The sequence below is a fragment of the Temnothorax americanus genome, unplaced genomic scaffold, assembly GCF_048541705.1.
Source record: "Temnothorax americanus isolate GAGA-0224 unplaced genomic scaffold, ASM4854170v1 Scaffold15, whole genome shotgun sequence".
NCBI classification, from domain to species: domain Eukaryota; kingdom Metazoa; phylum Arthropoda; class Insecta; order Hymenoptera; family Formicidae; genus Temnothorax; species Temnothorax americanus.
The window spans coordinates 3273447-3292445 of record NW_027509286.1 but is presented as its reverse complement, the minus strand read 5'-3'; the positions used below and the strand labels follow the sequence as shown (position 1 = coordinate 3292445).

Below are 18999 nucleotides of genomic sequence, written 5' to 3'. Positions count from 1 at the left end.
AAGAACAGTGAGAACTTAAAGATGATCAATTAACTATGCGAATCAACTTGAAAAAAAAGACGGTACGGTTTCGTTAATATTATTAAACGCGGAAATAAACGCTCTCAACACACTATCTCGTTTACGCTTTCTCGCATATTCAGTACGTTCATTACGAATGCACGGCGCAGATGTCGTTAATTTGTAATACGCGCCGCAGGACATAAAAAACGCGAGAGTTGCTAAAAGCAACTGCAAGAGTTGTGCATTAAACGCAGGTGACGAAAGGTACAGGTCTCCTCCTCCTCCTCCTCCTCCTCCTCCTCCTCCTCGCGAGCGGGTAACGCGGGCACAATCGATACTTTTTCATTATGACTACCCGAGGCAATTACTCGGCGTCATGGTAAAAGTGAGGTACCTAAATGTAATTAGTTGTCGTCGGCAGGGTGCTTACCTAGATGGTCCGCGCCATTGTATACGTGGTGCAATTACAATTTAATTTTGTTTCCCCGGTCCGTTATAAACGAGTGTGCTTCATGGCCAGCTTCCTGCGTCGAGACGAAACTCGGGCTAACTTTCAGCGACCGTTCTAACTAGACGCTTCGCATTCGAGCCGCCGCCCGCGCCGCTCACCCTCTCATACCCGTTAGTTCCCTTTGATTCACACGCTAATTAATTATATCTCAATAAAGCCCTACGCAATTTTCGCGTCGCAATATCGCGCTGCCAGTAAATGTCCTTGCGGTAACGCACCTCATATTTTCATATGTGCGACACAATCGCGCACCTCCGCCTCCGGTTCGTTACGCTCAGATTCGTAACGAATATAGAAAGGGAACGTACCTTTCGACGCCGATGCAAATGGCGCGGATGAAAAGAAAAAAGAATTTAACGAACCGATTAATCCCCGATAGCTTGCGCTCGCAATGACAAAGCGACATTAACGTTTATCGTTATTACCGGCACGGCCGTAAGTCACGGGCGAAAGACCGCGGGCACTCTTTTATTGCGAGAAACGAGCACGGTTTAAAGGTGGTACGGAGAAAATGGGCCGGCACGACAGAAGCAGAACAAGAGCGCGGGGGATGCAGGCGGCTCGGAGAGGATAGAGAGAATAAAGGATGGCGAAGGTAGGGAGGAAGGGTGGCGCAGTCCGGGGGTGCCACAGCACGAGCCAGTAAGGTCCGAAGTCTTGAAAAACCGCGCTAAAATTCTTCCCCGAGAAAAATTGTTTTCCGATATTGGATTCGCATTGGCCGCGCGTGCTACGCGCTTTGCGGCAGTGCATCTCAAATGAGTCGGAGAGAGAAACGCGCCCAGAGTGTGACAAGGCGAATAGTGACACGACGGCGCGGGGGCGGTGGCCGCGGCCGCGCGCCGCGGCGCGAACGGAAATTATCGCATTGGTCCTGTACCCGGGCTTTTTTTACACAGGAAAAAATGCCTACGATCGCGTTGCGCATTGTAATTACTTCCGATACGATTGCACGCGTGATTACTAGGTTTGGACACAGTTTGGAGCACAATTTGCCGCTAGCAATTTAGCGCGTGGCTGGTTTGTTTATCGGTTCTCTGATGACACGTTTCGTCGTTATCAAAGTCGCACAATTTTGGATGATTTTCCGTATCGGGCTATCAGGCAAGCCGTTAAAGTATAAATTCGCATTGAATAAAAATTCGTTTTTCTGATGTACGACGGCAAATGATTCAAAATGTTATTATTCTCTTCCATCATATGTTTCGCGCGACCTATTTTATAGCGCATTCACGCGCGGAACGACTCTTACCGCCAGCCCAGAACTAAGGAACCGTTGAACTTTTCGAGTGATATTTACACGGGTCGTCGAGATGAGGCCAGCTATAAATATTCAGGGCAAACTGCTGCTAAACTAGGCAATGAATGAGTCGGTTAGTCCCGAGCCAAGCTCTCACCACTGAGCGAGAGCAATGAACGGAGAAAACTGGAGAAAGAGGGAGAAAGCTCTAACCACGCCACTTGAAACATTCGTAATTCGACGACTGTAATATGCATAAACCTTTGAAAGATTAAAACTATGCCAAGTTCTTCTAATCAAATAATTTAATTATATTCTCAAAATAATTTTTTCATGAATTGCAATTTCTAAAGACCGTTATATATATATCTGTCAAATACTCTAAATAATTTAGTGCTCTAAATATACCGTCGCATTTATTCAGTCCTGTTGACTCACAATCAGATAATTTTAAGATGACATTTCTCGGAAATTCAAACACATTATTTTCACAATGTATTTTCACAATGAGTTTCCGAAACTAGAAATCCGGATTAGATTTCTATAGGATCTTCTTGCCGGCTATTAAAAAATCACATAAAATTACACATAGATTCAATCTCGCGATTCGGAAAAATGCATATAACACGTTGCATGCAATATCGATTATCAACGTATCGATGATAATAATAAACACTGTTTAATGAGCTTTGTATATGTATATGCATTCTTATATACATAACATACATCGCATAGATATTAATAAAATAATAATGGACTTTTGTTTTGTTCTTAATAAGAGCATCGCCGCGAACAAGATGAAAGTATAAAATGAGACTTCGGAAGTATAAGAAGCTAGAGAAGTTCTTATTGTGTGTGTTTATGATAAGCGTGAAATATTATTTTCGTACTTCGCGTAGAGCGTTCTCAATTAAGCTACTTGTTCTCGATTAAGTATAGTCGCCTGTATATTATATCGGCGATCGTTACGAAAAGTTTTGTTTATTAAGAAAAAACTGGGAAGAAAGGCTGCTTAAAATTATCTTTTGTTCTTCCTGATCTACTTAAAAATAAATATTGGACTCGAGCTTAACGAGAGGGGTATATCGCGCTGGATCGGGAGAAGAGAGGCGGAGGAACAAGAAAGCGAGAGGGCGTAATCCTTCGATTCGACAGTCTCGGAAGCTGGCCACAGACTTCTCCTTTCGTATTATATGGTTCTTTTACGGAACGAGCAGTCCGTTTCTGCGGATAAGAGAATCAAGCCGGTACCTACAACGGCACTGCAGAGAAAAGGTTAACGGCGCTTTAATTGGCCGGGCGCATCGCCCCGAGTTAGGAAACGGGAACTAATCCAACGTGAACCGGGCGAGCTTGACCAAGAAAATGCCCCATGGTCACTAACGTCAGGCACAGACGCGCAACCTCTCTACACCCCCGCATCGGCCCCCTCCCTTCGTCTCTACGCGCTTTCCGTTTCTCCCATTGCTTTCACTGCGAACACACAGCATATACAGACACGCTCAAGCGAAATCGTTTCTTCTGCTTTACGGTTTTAATAAATCTCCGCGAGGTAATTCGCGGTGGGTCGGGACGGACATTAAACTCACTTCCCTGAGTTCTGCTCATTCGATTCGCCCTCCTTCCCTTCGCGTCCTGGATCCTATACGATACGACCGGAGACCGATCCAGTAGGAATTAATGGTGAAGATTGAATGTTACAGGGTGTATACGAGTAACAAATACGCGCATAAACCAGAATAGAGATAAATAATGCCCATCTCAAGACTTTGCGTAAGCTTTTTCTCAAGTATTAATTCTAGTACTCCTGAATAATATTGTGGCGATTACATCGTCACATATCTGACCGCCGAAATTATTCGGCGTACAAACAAACGAAAAACAGACGGAAAAAACATGTAAAAACGATTATAAGAAACGTACTAGCGCAAATAACAAACTCGATATATAAATAATATACATTTGCGAAACGATCATTTTATTATAACCGATCTAGACTTGTCGAGAGGCTTCTCGAAAGGCACGGGGTCCTGAAAGAAGAGTCATTCTGCAACGAGCCGGAACGAAAAAGAGGGATTCGACTATCGGACTCGCTGGCGTACATGATTCTTTATATTAATCTCACTGATTTTCCGCGAACCGCAATTTTTGTTAGCAAACAAACTAAACACAACCAAAACGAAAAATATTTCTATTGGATATGAGATTGATGTTCGCGCAACGAAGCGAAAATTCGGCTCCGATCGGCGCGGCGGAGCGAACTTAGCGTATATAGTCGCAGTTACGCGGGATACGCAATGACGCGACAATTTTTTCGGAGGACATCGATATATATCTGTCCCAGTATGTACTTTGCTCTCCGGGTCCCCGGCGCTTCTCGCACGAAAGTCGAATAAAGTAAAGCGGCGCTTGGCTGTCGGCCAAGCTCCGGATCTCCAGCCTCTCGCGTCGGTGAGGCGGATCTCGTGCGTTTCTCGCTGCGCACAGCGTTACGAGCCATTGCACACGCCGAATCGTCTGTAGTGGCCCGGTGCGCGAAGCCAAGTCCGGCCCATCGTCGTCCAACCTACCTATCTACCCCTAATGTTGCGACATTACCCAGAGCGAGGAAGAAAAAGCGGTTGCACGGACGATAATTATTGGGGATCCAGTCCCCTTGTGTTTGGTAGAAACAGCAGGCCGGGGCTACCGCAACATAGTCGTGTGAGCTATTTTCTCCTCGCGAAGCATCTCGCGCAAACGAACGAATGCGGGAGACTGGCGAAATTGTTTACAATAAAGAGGACAATTTTCCGGCGAATGCTCGGGACTGGAGATTATTGCGTTCGGGTGTATCTTATTTTTTCTCACATGAGATCCCGGGGAGAATCTCGCGCACGTTTGCCGCGAGAGCGGCAGCTTACTGTTCCCTCGGGTGTCCCGTCTCACCGACGAGCACAATAAATACGGGCTATTTTAAATCTACATCCTGCGAAGGGTAGCAAATTGCGAAATAATTACACCGGGCCGCACACGCGTTTGCTCGGTTTCAGAAGGGTTTGTTACGCGTGGTAGGTTAGGCAGAGAAATACGTGGGGAATATACTTCATGATTTCAAGGGTACTGCAACGATTCGCTTTCCCTCGGGAGAGATGGTACTTCATATACCGCGGAAAAAAAAAGAAATCTAACGCGAACCCATGTAACGTGTTGCGTTGGCCACGAGTACGAAAGGAGTTGTGTATTTACGTATCCGGAAAGCGCACTCGCATCGTTTTCATTCGTAATTGCTCGTATTGAAACGCTTTGCGTTTATGTAAAAACTGGGATTCAAAGGAAGATGAACGGTTTAATGTAATGAAACTATTTCATATGTTTGCCAATTTCAATATTGGCCAATTTGTTTTTCTTAAGGACGTTCTCTCGTCCTTATATATACTAGAGAAAATCGATTTTTTTAGGATTTTCTTGAAACTGTGAATATACGTTAATTTAGGTATGTTTTATGCGTGGTATAAATTTCAGTACCTCTTCCGGTATAAAAAATCAAGATACTGAGCCTCAAAGTTTCAACTTTTACTAATGAAAAGGTTTTTCAGGTCAAACGGTAAGAAATACGAGGTTGGCCAAGAGAACCAAAGTTGCTCCTCTCGTCGAATTCTATAAGGAAAAAATGCCAAAATTAAAAAAAATTAAATTTTAAATTTTTTTAAAAAACTTTGAGGCTCAGTATCTTTATTTTTTATACCAGAAGAGGTACTGAAATTTATACCACGCGTAAACCACATCTAAATTAACGTATATTTACAGTTTCAAGAAAATCCTAAAAAAATCGATTTTCTCTAGTATAAGGACGAGAGAACGTCCTTAAATCCAATGCAGATAATTCATAAAACTTCAAAGTCTATAACTTATTTTTAGCTTATAATTATCCTTATTTGGCTTCTTTTATTTATTATAAAAATGTAATAGAATTAATCTATAATTTTTTCGATCTTATTGCCCTTCAATCTGTTAAATAAATCCAATTGATATCGTCGCGATACTTACACGTTATCTAAATTGAATAATAATGACTGACATAGATATTTGTCGATACAATTTCCATCTTATTTATGTTAGTTATTTTGTTTTTGAAATTTTATCCTCCACTTTTGAAATAGTATAGAATCAAATACGTGAATGCATAAACTTATTACTCTCTCACATTATACGATCGAGAAAACAGTCACGCCCATTGATCCTCGCGAAACTTTGTGAAGACTTTGTTCGCGAACGAACTATTCAGCGAAATCTTGAAGCGTAACTTCCCGCGACGCATTTTCGGGGGCGAATCTGTTCTCCTCGAGACAAGGAGAACACGCGCGGGGAGATAACACATAGAAGAGAGAGAAAGGAAAAAAGAGAGAAAGAGAGTAGGAACGGAGAAGCAGAAGCTGGAGCACGCCTCTGCCGTACCTTTCAATTTGCGAGGCAATATTTTCGGCGTACGCCGGCTGAGCTCGGTGTTTTATAAGGTCGTTACCAAGGTTGCGCTAATCTTCACCCTTGCCACGAGCTTCTGGCAAAGTGCCCGCCAGGAAAATATTGTTCCGCCCGTCTTATCTGACTTGTATCTCGGTAGAGACCTCGTACGAGTACGCGAAGAGCCCCCAACCCGGCGACTGTGCATGCATGTGTGGATGTAAACGCGGGAAATTTCATATTCTCAAAGTGAGGAATTTACTGTTGCGTCGGAAATCCGAGTGCGCGGAAATACCGCGGGGAGAAACAGGGCTCGGGGGAGGAGAGAGCGGCACAGAGCACGAGTACACCGCCGTTATTCCCCTTTCGCGAATGCATATTTGCATCCGTGTCACGCATCGAGACCCCAATGCCGACTTCATGTGGCGACTTGGCCGTCAACTCACGTCGTCGAAGCACAAATTAAACTCCCGTTTTTAGCTTAGAAAATGAGCGAGTCCTCGGGTAAAGCAGCGACAAATTTTACTCGATATCGAAGAAACGATATTTCAACGTAGCTATTTTTCAATGTATACGCTTTAAGTGCGTTGCTATTAAAATCGCGTATCGAAATTTTAAGAGCGAAATTAGGATTGTCACGTGTCATGATCTGCCTCTTCGAGATTACTCTTCGTTTTTTTCCCTAATCAACAGAGCGTGTAACAATTACTTAAGGAATGAAAAAGGGCAAAAAACTGCGGGTATTACGCCGCATTTGCGCCGCATAGGCTGGGTCGGAACAATGAGGATTTTGAGGTTCGACGGGCCTCTCTTGTGCGTCTCTCGTGGCCTCTCGAATCAGTTATACGACCCATGAAAGAAGACTTTATCTCATTGGCAATTAGTTGCATCCATAATGAGATCCCGTAAAACTCGTAAATCCTAATGGGATTAAAGGGAGCCTCGATAATGTCAGAGTCTACCCATTCTCCGATACGATCTCAGAGATAAATGACTACCTTTTTTTTCCAGTCGAAATCGCTTTTTGTTATCCCGCAGGAAAATCCCACGCGCGATATTCGATGCTCGATAAATTTGGTATTTCCGCACGTGTAATGAAATTTCCGGGCCCCCGACGCTTGCTGATCGCGCACAGTTGGAAGCTTAATGATCGTGGACATCTCACAAACATCACGTACTCCGAAATACGCGCACGTGACCGCAACACCAAACGTGATCGCGATTTCCCCCTACGCGCGCTGGCTAACTCGAGGGAGCGACTTTAAGGGCGAGGGGGCGGGAAAGACGGAAGTGAGATTACTCCCGAATACAGTCGAACACGGTATAAAGACTAGTGGTCATCTTAGTATTACGTTTCTACGAGAAAAATACGAGCTGATGAAACTTTTGTGTGAAGCCCACGGAACAAATCCATGCCCTAGCTCTAACGAAACGGTTTCCTCGAAATAACCATATAATTACAATGCCATTGCAGGAAAATAATTCTTCTCGAATCTGTTTTTTCCGCTGCTCGAGCCTCTCGAAGTCGCGTTCTTTCCTTGAGAAAAAGAAACGAGTGTCGACGTTCCACCTTCACGCTCGTAAATGCAACCGCTGCCGTTAGCGCGAGGGATGGAGGAAGGAAAGTGCAGGATCTGTGAAAGTAGAGGCTATGATATCCAGCGCGCGCGGAAACTCGTTCCAAGCAAAGAGTAGGATTTACCGACGGGAATAAAGAATATTCCGGGTTCTTACGAGTCTGAAATGGGCGGCTAGACGTAAGGCCAATAAAGAAAATATGGCGCTTCCATGCGTTGAACGTATCTTCGACTGTCCCTTCTTTTCGTAGGGATACATCTCGAGATTTCAGCGAAAAGAACAATCGCTAAATGCGTTACAGCTGAATTTATTTGTAGGGAGAGCTTTGCGTATTCGGAAATAAATTTCCGCGCGTGCAATATGCGCCATTCCCGCGTTGCAGTTTATCGTTATATCAACATCATCGCGTTAGAGTTTCGCGAGTCTATAGTGTATAGTCGCGTATTTTTATTCATACGCAATGAGAGTTTTCCGTATCGCGAATGCGAAATGATTACGTATTAAAGTAGCGCGCGGCGGAGGGATGCGTGCTTCGCACGTGAAGTATTGCACCATGGCCTGGTACATACTTCTTCCGACGCTCCGCCACACACGTGCATCGCCGACTGCGTATAAATTGTGCAAGACGTATGCTCAGATGGATGGCGAAGGTATTCTAGGTTGTCGACAAAGTTTAAGCATCCGCGTCTGCCTGGGCAAGGGAATGCCTGGCCGGGGTTAAGACTTCGAAAGCCAGCGGCACGCCCGCGGTCGACTTTTTGCACGGCTATTGCAACAGTTGGCCCCTTTAAGGCTATCCGAGAGCACGCTCGATCACGACTGGCTCCTTTTAACGCTCCTTATAAGCTGTTCTCCGACTTAAAGCGGCCGGTAGTGTTAGTTCTTGAAATACAACTAGCTATAATCATGTACGCAGTTCCGGAGATACATCAATGTAGTCGAGTAAATTTCGTTGTACTGACTCGACATATGACATACGACATGATAATTATAAATTTATTTTATATTTGGATTCATACCGGAATCGCATGAAATAGTATATTAATATACATATAAAATATATCGTTAAATTAGCTACTTGATAGTTTGAACGGTCGCATTTATATGATTTGCGTGAGAATGACTGTGATTTAGAACTCGTAACTCATGTTGCAGGAATGGCCATTCCTGTTCGACCGTAACTACTCAACTAATAATAATAATAAATTATCAAATTGTGATCATTGACAGTAAATAATGGCAATTTGTCTCACTTACTGACACGTATCTTATGCAATAGAATACAAATTACAAGTTGTATAAATTACTAAATATAATTGGTAAAAAGTATACCGCGTGTCAAATTCGTAATATTAAGTTGAATCATTTTTAACCATTTTTATATACGTTGCCACGGCTTCTCAATATATCGTTAATTTAATTAAAACAATATTAATTTAACTAAACCAATGGAGTTAAAACATAATACTGTTTTGCGTGTGTTAACATAATGAATTTCGACACACATGATAGTTAAAAATAACGATATGTTATTTAACTCATGCATTGGTTTGAATTTCATCCTTTAATAGTTAATGATTTTCATAAAAGAGAATTTGTTTCTAAAGATAAAGTTATTTTTACCGTTGCTTTATTTTTTACCAAACACTTCATAAATTTATTTTCAAGAAATGCAATTTAAGAACACTATAGAGGTATGATGTAGTAATAAAGTTATTTGGAAAATTTTAATATTATTAAATTTACGAGATTACTGCTTAGATAAAGGATAAAAATTAAGAAGAAAGGAAAAGAAAATAAGTCAAGTACTGGCATTTTTGAGAACATAAAGCTTTTATTAAAGTTCTTTCACAGTGTTCACATTTCATGGACCAAGAAAATCGAAGGAAAATTTTTATATATGTTGTATTTATATGAAATAAAAAAAATTATAAAACGCGGAGAAAAATGATTAATATTTAATTTTTTGTTATTTTCTTTTCTCTTTTTCTCTTCCCAAATATTTCTTTAATAACAGTCAAGGTCTGCATTCTTTCCTGTATCTTTTCATGGTTAAATATGTATTATATGAAGTGACGCAAGAGAAAGAAAACAATATCCAGATTTTTTTAATATATACGTATCACAAATATAGCATATAAATCATAAAATATCTTACATTACTGGTATATAATTCACGTAATATTGTATATAATTCAATAAAAATTGATTACTAATTTGTCTTCGGTAACAATTTTGTCGTAATCTTTCATAATTTGTTTAATCATTATTATTTGCTATTTATTATTAGGTTGACTCTTGGAATGAAATAAAATGACGTTTAATAAATATTTTCCGCGAAGCAAATCTTTATATAAATTATTTCAATGTTAATCAATTGCCAGTTGTATCAGACGACAAGAGCGAAATGGGCCATTACGAAATATAATTTATAATTTGTAATTCTTATTCCCTATCGTGTCTAGATTCGCCTTTTCCATGAATAGATCGCGCGTCGAATAGTTGTCTCAATACGCTTATGGTATGTTAATCGATCGCGCGAACTTGTAGTTGCTAATTGTCCATAAGGAATAATCGCGTTTCAGTACCTATCGCAACGTTTCGAGAGCTAATGCGACATACAGAGCGTCTCACGGTACTAACCGCCCGCTCAAGTTTCGTCACATGAATGGTCAGGTAACAATTTGTATATACACACAACACTATGTGCGCCGCGCGCACAAAGAAAACAAATGCCGAGTGCCGCGTATTAGCCAAATTAATACCGTTACGAAATGTTACTATATTATTTTATATTTACTGTTATTTAACGTTACACACACACACACTGTAACATAAATGCCGAATATTTTGGTTCCCAACAATTCAAATTAATATCAATAAATGAGCCATTATAAAGCCAAATTTAGTTCGTTTGGAGAATAAAATGTATATAATATTAGTATCATAAAATTGTATAATTTTAATAAAGCAAAAAAATAAAATTAAAAACCGCAGACCATAGCGCTTGTCCTCTTTCTTTTTGGGTTCATTAAAATCCACAATTTTGCTCTCTCCTCGGCAAAAATTTTTAACATAAGATATAATATTAATAAATTATAAAATTTATTTATATATTTTTCAATCACACGAAACAGAGATAAATTTTATATATTCTTCAATTTTAGATTTTAAATTATTTCTTTTTACATTATCTTAAGTAAAAAAATAATACAGGTAACAGTACGGTACGTACGTAAGCATAATTATTTTAAATTCTCTGTGATATCAGCTAACCTTTTGAATTATAAATCACTTATAATTCGAAAAACTATCACGATCTCGATCACTTTCATATTAGGATTTTTAATTCTAATTTTCTCCAGGAGCTGGGTTAAAGTAATGCTCGGTAGACACTATGCGTATATATTTTTTGTAATATGTTTTATGACGCGTGTACACGCACCCCCACTTCGCTAAGCCCAACGTGGGAGACGAGCTTTTGGCAAAACGTGCAGGATTAGCGTCAATCTTCTAGAGCACGTTCGTGCTGGCGTGACATATTTTCGGCTTTAAATTTTCGTTCCTCACGAGTGACGAGAGCGTGCTTTAATCATTGGCCGATCGCGGCGAGCAATCTTCGTGGATCGTAGGTTGTTTGTCAAGTAAAATTCTCGTCACGACGCGACGCGCTCGCACGCGCGTTTCACCTATCTACACCTCCCCCCGACTATCTTAACTCCGCCGCCAAAGAAAACCGCTGTGTTGCGGTAATGTTTATCGAACATGATTTTGGCGGGTTCACGGGGATTAAACGCGAGCTGGATTGCTTTAATGAACCCAAGCGTGCCAGCCGAACGGCACCGAATTTACGCCGCTACCGCGCAAAGCTAGGCATGGGGTGTTACGGTAAATGAAAATTTAATCTGCCGATCGATTCTGTCAGTAACATTTTGCGAAGCAATACGTTCACCGATCATTAATTCATAGAAACTTTCACTGCTGCTGCATCATTAAAGTGTACGAATGCGCGCGGCCTCCACGTATATACTATTAATACTAAGTATTAGATGTGCAATATATGCTATTGGTTCATTTTTCTCAATAACGTTCCTCTTTTTCTTTCCAGGTGAGTCATATGTCACGAAGCTACTTCATATTTATGGTACCTGAAAGCGATGGGTAAGAGCAATACAAAAATAGTGTCGATATTAGATGTCAGAGAATCTTTTCTTTTTCGCAAGATTCCGAAAGAGAGATTTTATATTTATCTCTCAATTCCGTAATCTTTGAGGATATAATGGAAATAGGAATTATGACGTTTGAGATTTAAGCTTAACAAGCTAATAAACTGTCTCGTGAAGTACGTATTTATATAATCGCGTTATAAGGATAAACTCTTTCAAAGATACGGGAAAAGTTTAAAAGTTAGCGAATACGCTGCGCGTATATAACTCGCGATATTTTTCATTCTGTTTACGGTAGTGGAGCTGTCAGGCATAATGGCGTAATCGTTTGTCAAAGTCGAACGGGGGTCTCTTCGCTCTCGTGAAACATAAATTCCGTGATTTACAAAAGTGACACGTAATACGGACAGAGGAAATGGCGATTTATGCATAATCCGGAACGCAATTTTCCGTACATCAACAAAAACTTATCCCGTTTCCCCAAGCTTTTCTCCGTGTGCGAGTGGATGCGCGAGTAGAATACTCTGCGGTGCTCTCCTCAAAGAAGAAAAGTGGGTACAATCGTGATTTTAGCGAGGTCCACGAGGCAACATAATAAAAGTCTTATTCCGGCGGAATAAGAATCCGGCTGTATCTTATTGCATTCGACGACATTTCATTACGGCGACTCGGAACGACGGCGTCGCGGGGCGTACGACAAATAAATGCGAATTATTCTGATACCGGATGGGGCTCTCTCTGTGTGTTACGCCCGAGAGGGGCTGGTTGGTTTGGCGAAAGAGAAGGCCGGATAAGAGCGTATAACGAGTAGCGAGGAAGCGTTAGATCGGCTCGAGAATGAGAACGACTGACTGTGAGCGAGGGGTGGTTTGTAGCCCGGGGATACCATTCGCAGAACGGAGGTGGAGCGAAGAGGGTTACGAGGAGGTGGAAGGAAGGAGAGGGAGATACGGAGACGATAACTCGATCGGACATCCCGAGGCGGACGATGCGATGCAATAGTTTGTACCCGGTGGAGGGTGAGCCACCTCCAATCTTGGCCACGAAACGCCGCCGCTTAAACACCCACGACAGAAGCCATTACTTACTCCCTCGTAGCCTGTGGCGTTGCGGAAGAAGAGCACCTACTCGAATTATTTTCACTGATTCGGGCGCTTCGATCGCGTTCACCGTCTTCGACTGATGCGCGTTTAAACATATACTTATGTATATCTTCCGAGAACGACGGCGCGATCGCAGAATTATAAAGCTCATTAGCTTTTTTCAAGATAATATGCGCCGTCGTATAACGAAGGCAATTAAAGTCGCTCATCCATTTACTGCCTAACGATAATGAATTCGCAAGGATCGATCGCGTTTAGCGTAACACAGGCCGCTAAGACGTTCGACGTTATAGTCTCGGCGGCTGCAACAACGCGAGGGACGTGGACATTTAACATTCAACGCGTATATGATTAGGCAGTCTGGCGGTGCATAGCGAATACGCTCTGCCGCGGGAGGGCGGGCGAAAACTTCGGGATGAATTATGTAAGGCAAAGTACTTCATTCGTCTTGCTCTTGTTATTTGGTGGGTGTAGTTAAACTCCGCGTATTACCGCGTCTGAAATATTGCCTGTAATTTTTAAGGCGAACGTGCCACCGACTGTACCCTATTCCCTTCCCGCCGCGTCGGTTGTTATTCCAATGTTTGTAGAACATACCGATGTCGTCACCGCGGTGCGACGACGCCGCGACCACCCTCGAACGATGTTGAAATTTAACAGAGAAACCCTCGCGTGTCTCGTAACAAGCCGGCGAGGAACGGCGGTGGAATATTACGTTTTCGCGCGAGCCATTGAGCAATCGGTTATCCCAACGGATTGATCCGAGGATCGACCTTCTTATACCAGCTTGTAAAATTTGCGTCATCGCGTGTGAGTAATTGAACAGTAATTGAGACTCTTTGTATCATATTTAAAATGTAATTTAAAATTCTCGTTCCACTTGAATAACGTCCTATCATAGTCCAGTAAATTTCTGCCAGGATAGACTACGCGCACTAAAGTTCCGGGCAAGTTGTTAACCATCCTAACCACGAGACCGAAATCGGAGAGCTTTCACCCACTTATCGCGGGGTATTAATCTTCTCGCTACCGTATGCGCTGCGGATGATCTCAAAGCAGGTTCAAGTATGTTCGAGCATGAGTATAATCGAGGGCGAATTTGTGCGAAACCGGACGAAGATTGACGGCCGTGCTAGCCAATATACGAGCCATCCTCTATTCTAGCGGTTCACGATAAAACGTTTACGAGAATGTAACCGTAAGAGGAAACTACCTGCCTGGTCGAGACACACGGGGGAGAAGCGGAAGTAGCCGAGCAGCGTCGAAACCGTGCGGAACCGACGAGAAACAGATTTGTCGCGAAGGAGGGAGAGGCAAATGCCGATGTAAGCCGCTCATCCGGCAAACATTACACAAGCTTACCGGACCGTGTCTCGGCTGGACTGTACCTAGAAATTTGCTCGTTGAACATGCGGTGGATATATATGTGGGTACACAACAGGTATAACTGCTTGTTGCACCCCCGTGCATCCTTGGATAACTCTATTCGGGAGATCTCCGCCCTGAGAGACCTCCGACCTATCTTAAACCACGGCAAAGCGGATGTATTTCCAGCGAAAGACGACACAACGCAGAGCCGCGCCGTGAGATACCGTAGAACCGAACGGTAACCGCTCAACCGTGAGCTCGGATGACTACGGGTTTTCACGCTAAATAAGGAAACTGCTGCCGCGGCACGTATACACGCGGTTCTCTTGGCAGGATGCTGAGGATAAAAGACGCGGATGTATCGTACGATGTATGACAGAATAACGTTGGCACGCGTAATTATGCATCTATAATCTCAAAATATACGACCGAGAAACAAAGAATTAGAAAAATATCATGATGCCATATCTAATTTTTTTTATTTTGCGGAAAAGAGATTAATAAAATGTTTGTAAATATAATAAAAATCCGTTACGTAATAAATGTTATACGAAATGTAAGATACAAGAGTCACTCTCTCTTTAATATATTATTAAACTAGAAATCCTAGAATTCTCGGAAATTGGCGTCCGGCTTCCTCTTGCATAACCATATGTTCAATTCTGGGAAAACAACCCAACGCGCTTGAAAGTTGCATCGGGCGAGGTATTCCGTTTACATCAGCCTAAAAGGTTTCGCCCGACGGAATAATTAGGAAAGCCGCGACGAAGATTTAGGTAGACATTTAGGTGCCGGTGAGACGGCGACGGTTTAAAGCGCGCGACGGTGGTGGCGGCGGCGGACGACGCGTCACGCGGACGTCGAGACACTGCGAACGCCGGTTAATCGTCTTGGTTATACGCCCGGCATACCCGGGCGGTAGAAAGCGCGGATTTAATTAAAACTAGTAGCCCACGGCGAACATATTTTCCGAGAGAGGATACGCCCTCCTCGTACTCCTCGTTACACGGGCGGAGAGAGAGAACTCGGTGGGCGTTTCGGTTCCGGCATTCCGCGCAATGCCGCCGGCCTTTTTCCGCCGAGGAGATGAGAAAATGTACAAAGTGCGTCCAAATTCAGAACATGGAATACGATGAATGGAATCCTTCGCGCGGACAAGCGCGGAGTTCGACGCTCCGCGCGCTGCGCGATATGCGGTGATAAATTATTTATTATGGGTTGCACAGGCAACAAAACACCCCGCGCTGGGTTATCGAAAAAAAAAAAAAATATATATATATATATATATATATGCGTTCGTTCGTGGCGATAGACGCCTCTGAGATCCCGACACCCGATTCATACAATTCAATGTTACGAGCGCATAATTGCTGTATAGAATATAATATCGAGAGTGCATAGTGATAATTAGGACCGGCCTGAATGCTCGCAATTCAGGTAATAATGCTATTGATTGAGAAAAACCATTACGCATGTATATCGCGTGTAGTTATTAAAGTACGATAAATGCACCCGGATACAAGCGTCTACGTGTATTAATTAGTTGCCGTGTAATCGCAAATGTATACACACGCTTATTCATCCATTCAGTCTACAAAACCTATATACACCTCTATTGATCCGTCGGTTACACCGAAACCGACGAGCATTCTTCCTCGTCCATCGTGTCGTTCCGATTCAACGCTATCGCGCGATTGGATGGACTACTCGCCAAAGTTCCACACAAAGCGCCGATATTCCTCGCCATTAAGTGGACGACAATTAAATAGATGAGAGAGCTCGCGGCGCACGATCGATGTTGTAATTCGAGTTAGCCATTTTAACGGGTAAACCACCTTGGCCGTATTGCGTATCTCCGCGTCGACGAATTAGCGGATATACATCCCGCGAACCTTCCCGTAAACATTTTACAGCCGCCACGTCGAAATGAATGCACGCGCAATCAAGAACTTGCACACGCCCGCCCGACAGGACGTCCTGCGTAAATGACAATTTGCAACGTGAAATCCTCGCCCGAGGGCCTCGCCATTCCGGAAAGGACGGTCATCCTCCCGAGAAGTTCGTGGGATAGAGGGTACGGACGCGCGGAGCGGACATCCTCGGAGATGCGCTGATACGTCCGATCGCCGTGAAACGTGAGCCCTACCGCGCGACATAAAAGTAAGATCCCACCTAGCATCGTGACGGCACGTAACGCATGAAATCGCTGGGGAGGAGTGATATAAACGCGCCTGGTCACACCGTTTATCGCTTCGCTTCGCGGAGCATGGATGACGCGCGGGGCATGGATGATACCCACATAAATTTTCTCCGTGCACCGGCACGCGATCGAGTGGTCCATGAGCGTGATACGGACAACGAGCACAATATTAACGGTTAGACAATAAGTAGTAACGTAACAGAAACGTATACGATCGATTATATAAACTCAACTCCGGCAATTCGACTCCGATGGTGACGAGCAGATGCATCGTCGCTCATCGTCGGTTTTATGTACGCTTTACGTATGATGTTTGGGAGAGATTAAGCAGGCGGTTTACGATCTCTCGAATCGGACCTTCGTCCAACCCGTTGGTAAATAATTTACAGGTCGGATCGGGTGACGGAGGTTAAAGGGGTTTCAGTATATTCGAATGTAAACGAAATCCGACAGCCGGTGAAATCCGAAATCCTGATAGCCGGTGCATGATTTAAAGCGGCGATGCGGTGAACTAAGGATGTTAAAAGACTCGAGAGATACTTCGGGCGACCGAAGAGTTTTATCGAGACAGAAATAGCGACGCGAAGCTACACGAAAACTCAAAGAACTGGAATAGAATTTTATCTGACGCAAATTTTTTGCGATTGCGCAACGATTTGATAATCTTTTTTCTATGGTAAATATAGATAAATGTCGACTGTCGAATCGTTCCTTTTGCCATCGCATATAACAATGCCATTTCAATCGCGGCTTGAATAAACGTTATTCGCGTTCTTTTATTTGCTGTTACTCAAATGCAACATTGTAAAAAATCGTACACTTACGCAAAAAACAATTCTCCGAATTGGACAGAAATATCAAAATCAAGAACGCATTCCGCTACATCGCATCGTATCGATTATTATGAAAAATATAACATTTTATAAGTTATTATAATTTTGTTGTATTTAAATGTTAATATAACATTTTTGTGATTTATCGTGGAGAAAATAGAAATTTAATGCTGTAATGTACAAAATGAATCACAAAAGTTACGTCTATCTGTCCATAATGGAGCTGCAATTATATAATAATGAAATAATACTACTTTTTACTGAAATCTCTCCAAAAGAAGCAGAAGAAAAATCATTCGTTTACGCATATTCAAAAGTCAGGCGGAATGAACGATGGGATTCTTCGAAGCGTTCTGTATAATTTTCAACTCTGTATATACATTCAAATTCGGACGTTGTTACTGCGAAAGCGCAAGAGAGCCAGACGGTACTGGGCGATTTTTCCGCAGAACGTTTTTGCCCGATATTCTCCCGCGATACGATTAAAATCACTCCCTTTGTACGAGTATGAGCGTGCGCACTTATACAAATCGAACGCGTGTACACCAACGCAGGTATACCATCGCGGACTCTAATGCCGAGTAGCGCGACGTATTTGCATGACGAGACCGTGCGCCGCGCGCCGTCTCCGGTACTTTCCGTCCCGACAGATCAATTTCCATCGCGATATACCGGTGCCTGCCTCTCGACGAAGACCCCGCAGGCCGGACAATCGAAAACCTGGCCCGAGGGTGTACGCGGATTTCTCGTTTCACGGCGCCGCCTGAGCCGGCGATGCCGCCGCCGCCGTGTTTTCGGAGTCCCCGCGGACGTCGGCACGTCTGTTTGTCCACTTCGGTCTCCACGGCCTCCGAGATATCCCGACCCTCACCACCCCCCCCCCTTTCTCACCGGCCATCCCCGCATCCCATACGATCGCGCACGTGTGTACGTGTATGCGAGTATACGCGACCGCGCGCATGTGTGTACATACATATATATATATGTTGTGTACATATGTACGTCTCTATCTATATATGCACGTAGGGTATACGCCTCCGCCTCTGTGAGAGACCGTCCCTCCGGTGTCAGTTGCGCGTGTTTGCTATGCTCGCCCAGGCATGTTTCCAACTAAACTAACCCCGCCACGCCTCGTCGCATCGACGACGCCGCTGCGGCGAGGCGCGCCGCCCCGAATCGAGTCGTTCTCGAGACCTGCGGATACCCGCGCTATAAGTAACGACGCGGACGAAATCCGTCTGTCCACCGGATGAAATTAAAGAAATTTGCGTGCTCGCCGGGCGAATGGACCTTAACCGGCATAAATTTCGCCCATCCGATGGGTAATTTACGGATATGTGTATACAATTATCAATTGCAGTGGATTTGGAATAAAAGTGATGAATCAACAAATTGCGTTCAATTTAAAGTATATTCGCGTACGTGGCTGAAGGAGAAATCTCAGAAGTCGTTGGTACAGCGAGGTCCAACCGAAGACAAGAAGCGGTAACTCCGGTGATCTCTCCCCAACCGACGACGGGGTTAACCGAGCGTCGCTCGGCAGCTTTCGAGCTT

The 18999-nt window shown here is 43.4% G+C and overlaps 1 protein-coding gene across 4 annotated transcripts in view; it reads left to right on the top strand.

Moving 5' to 3' along the window:
- LOC143895228 (CUGBP Elav-like family member 4) overlaps positions 1-18999 on the top strand; it is a 466213-nt gene that overhangs the window by 245552 nt on the left and 201662 nt on the right. The window contains exon 1 of one of the 4 annotated variants that reach the window (XM_077402213.1): positions 11884-11936. The exons of the other annotated variants lie outside the window; for them this stretch is intronic. The gene's annotated coding sequence lies outside the window, so the exon portion shown is untranslated. Of the gene's footprint in view, positions 1-11883; positions 11937-18999 lie in introns of those variants that run through there. 4 annotated transcript variants of the gene reach the window in all.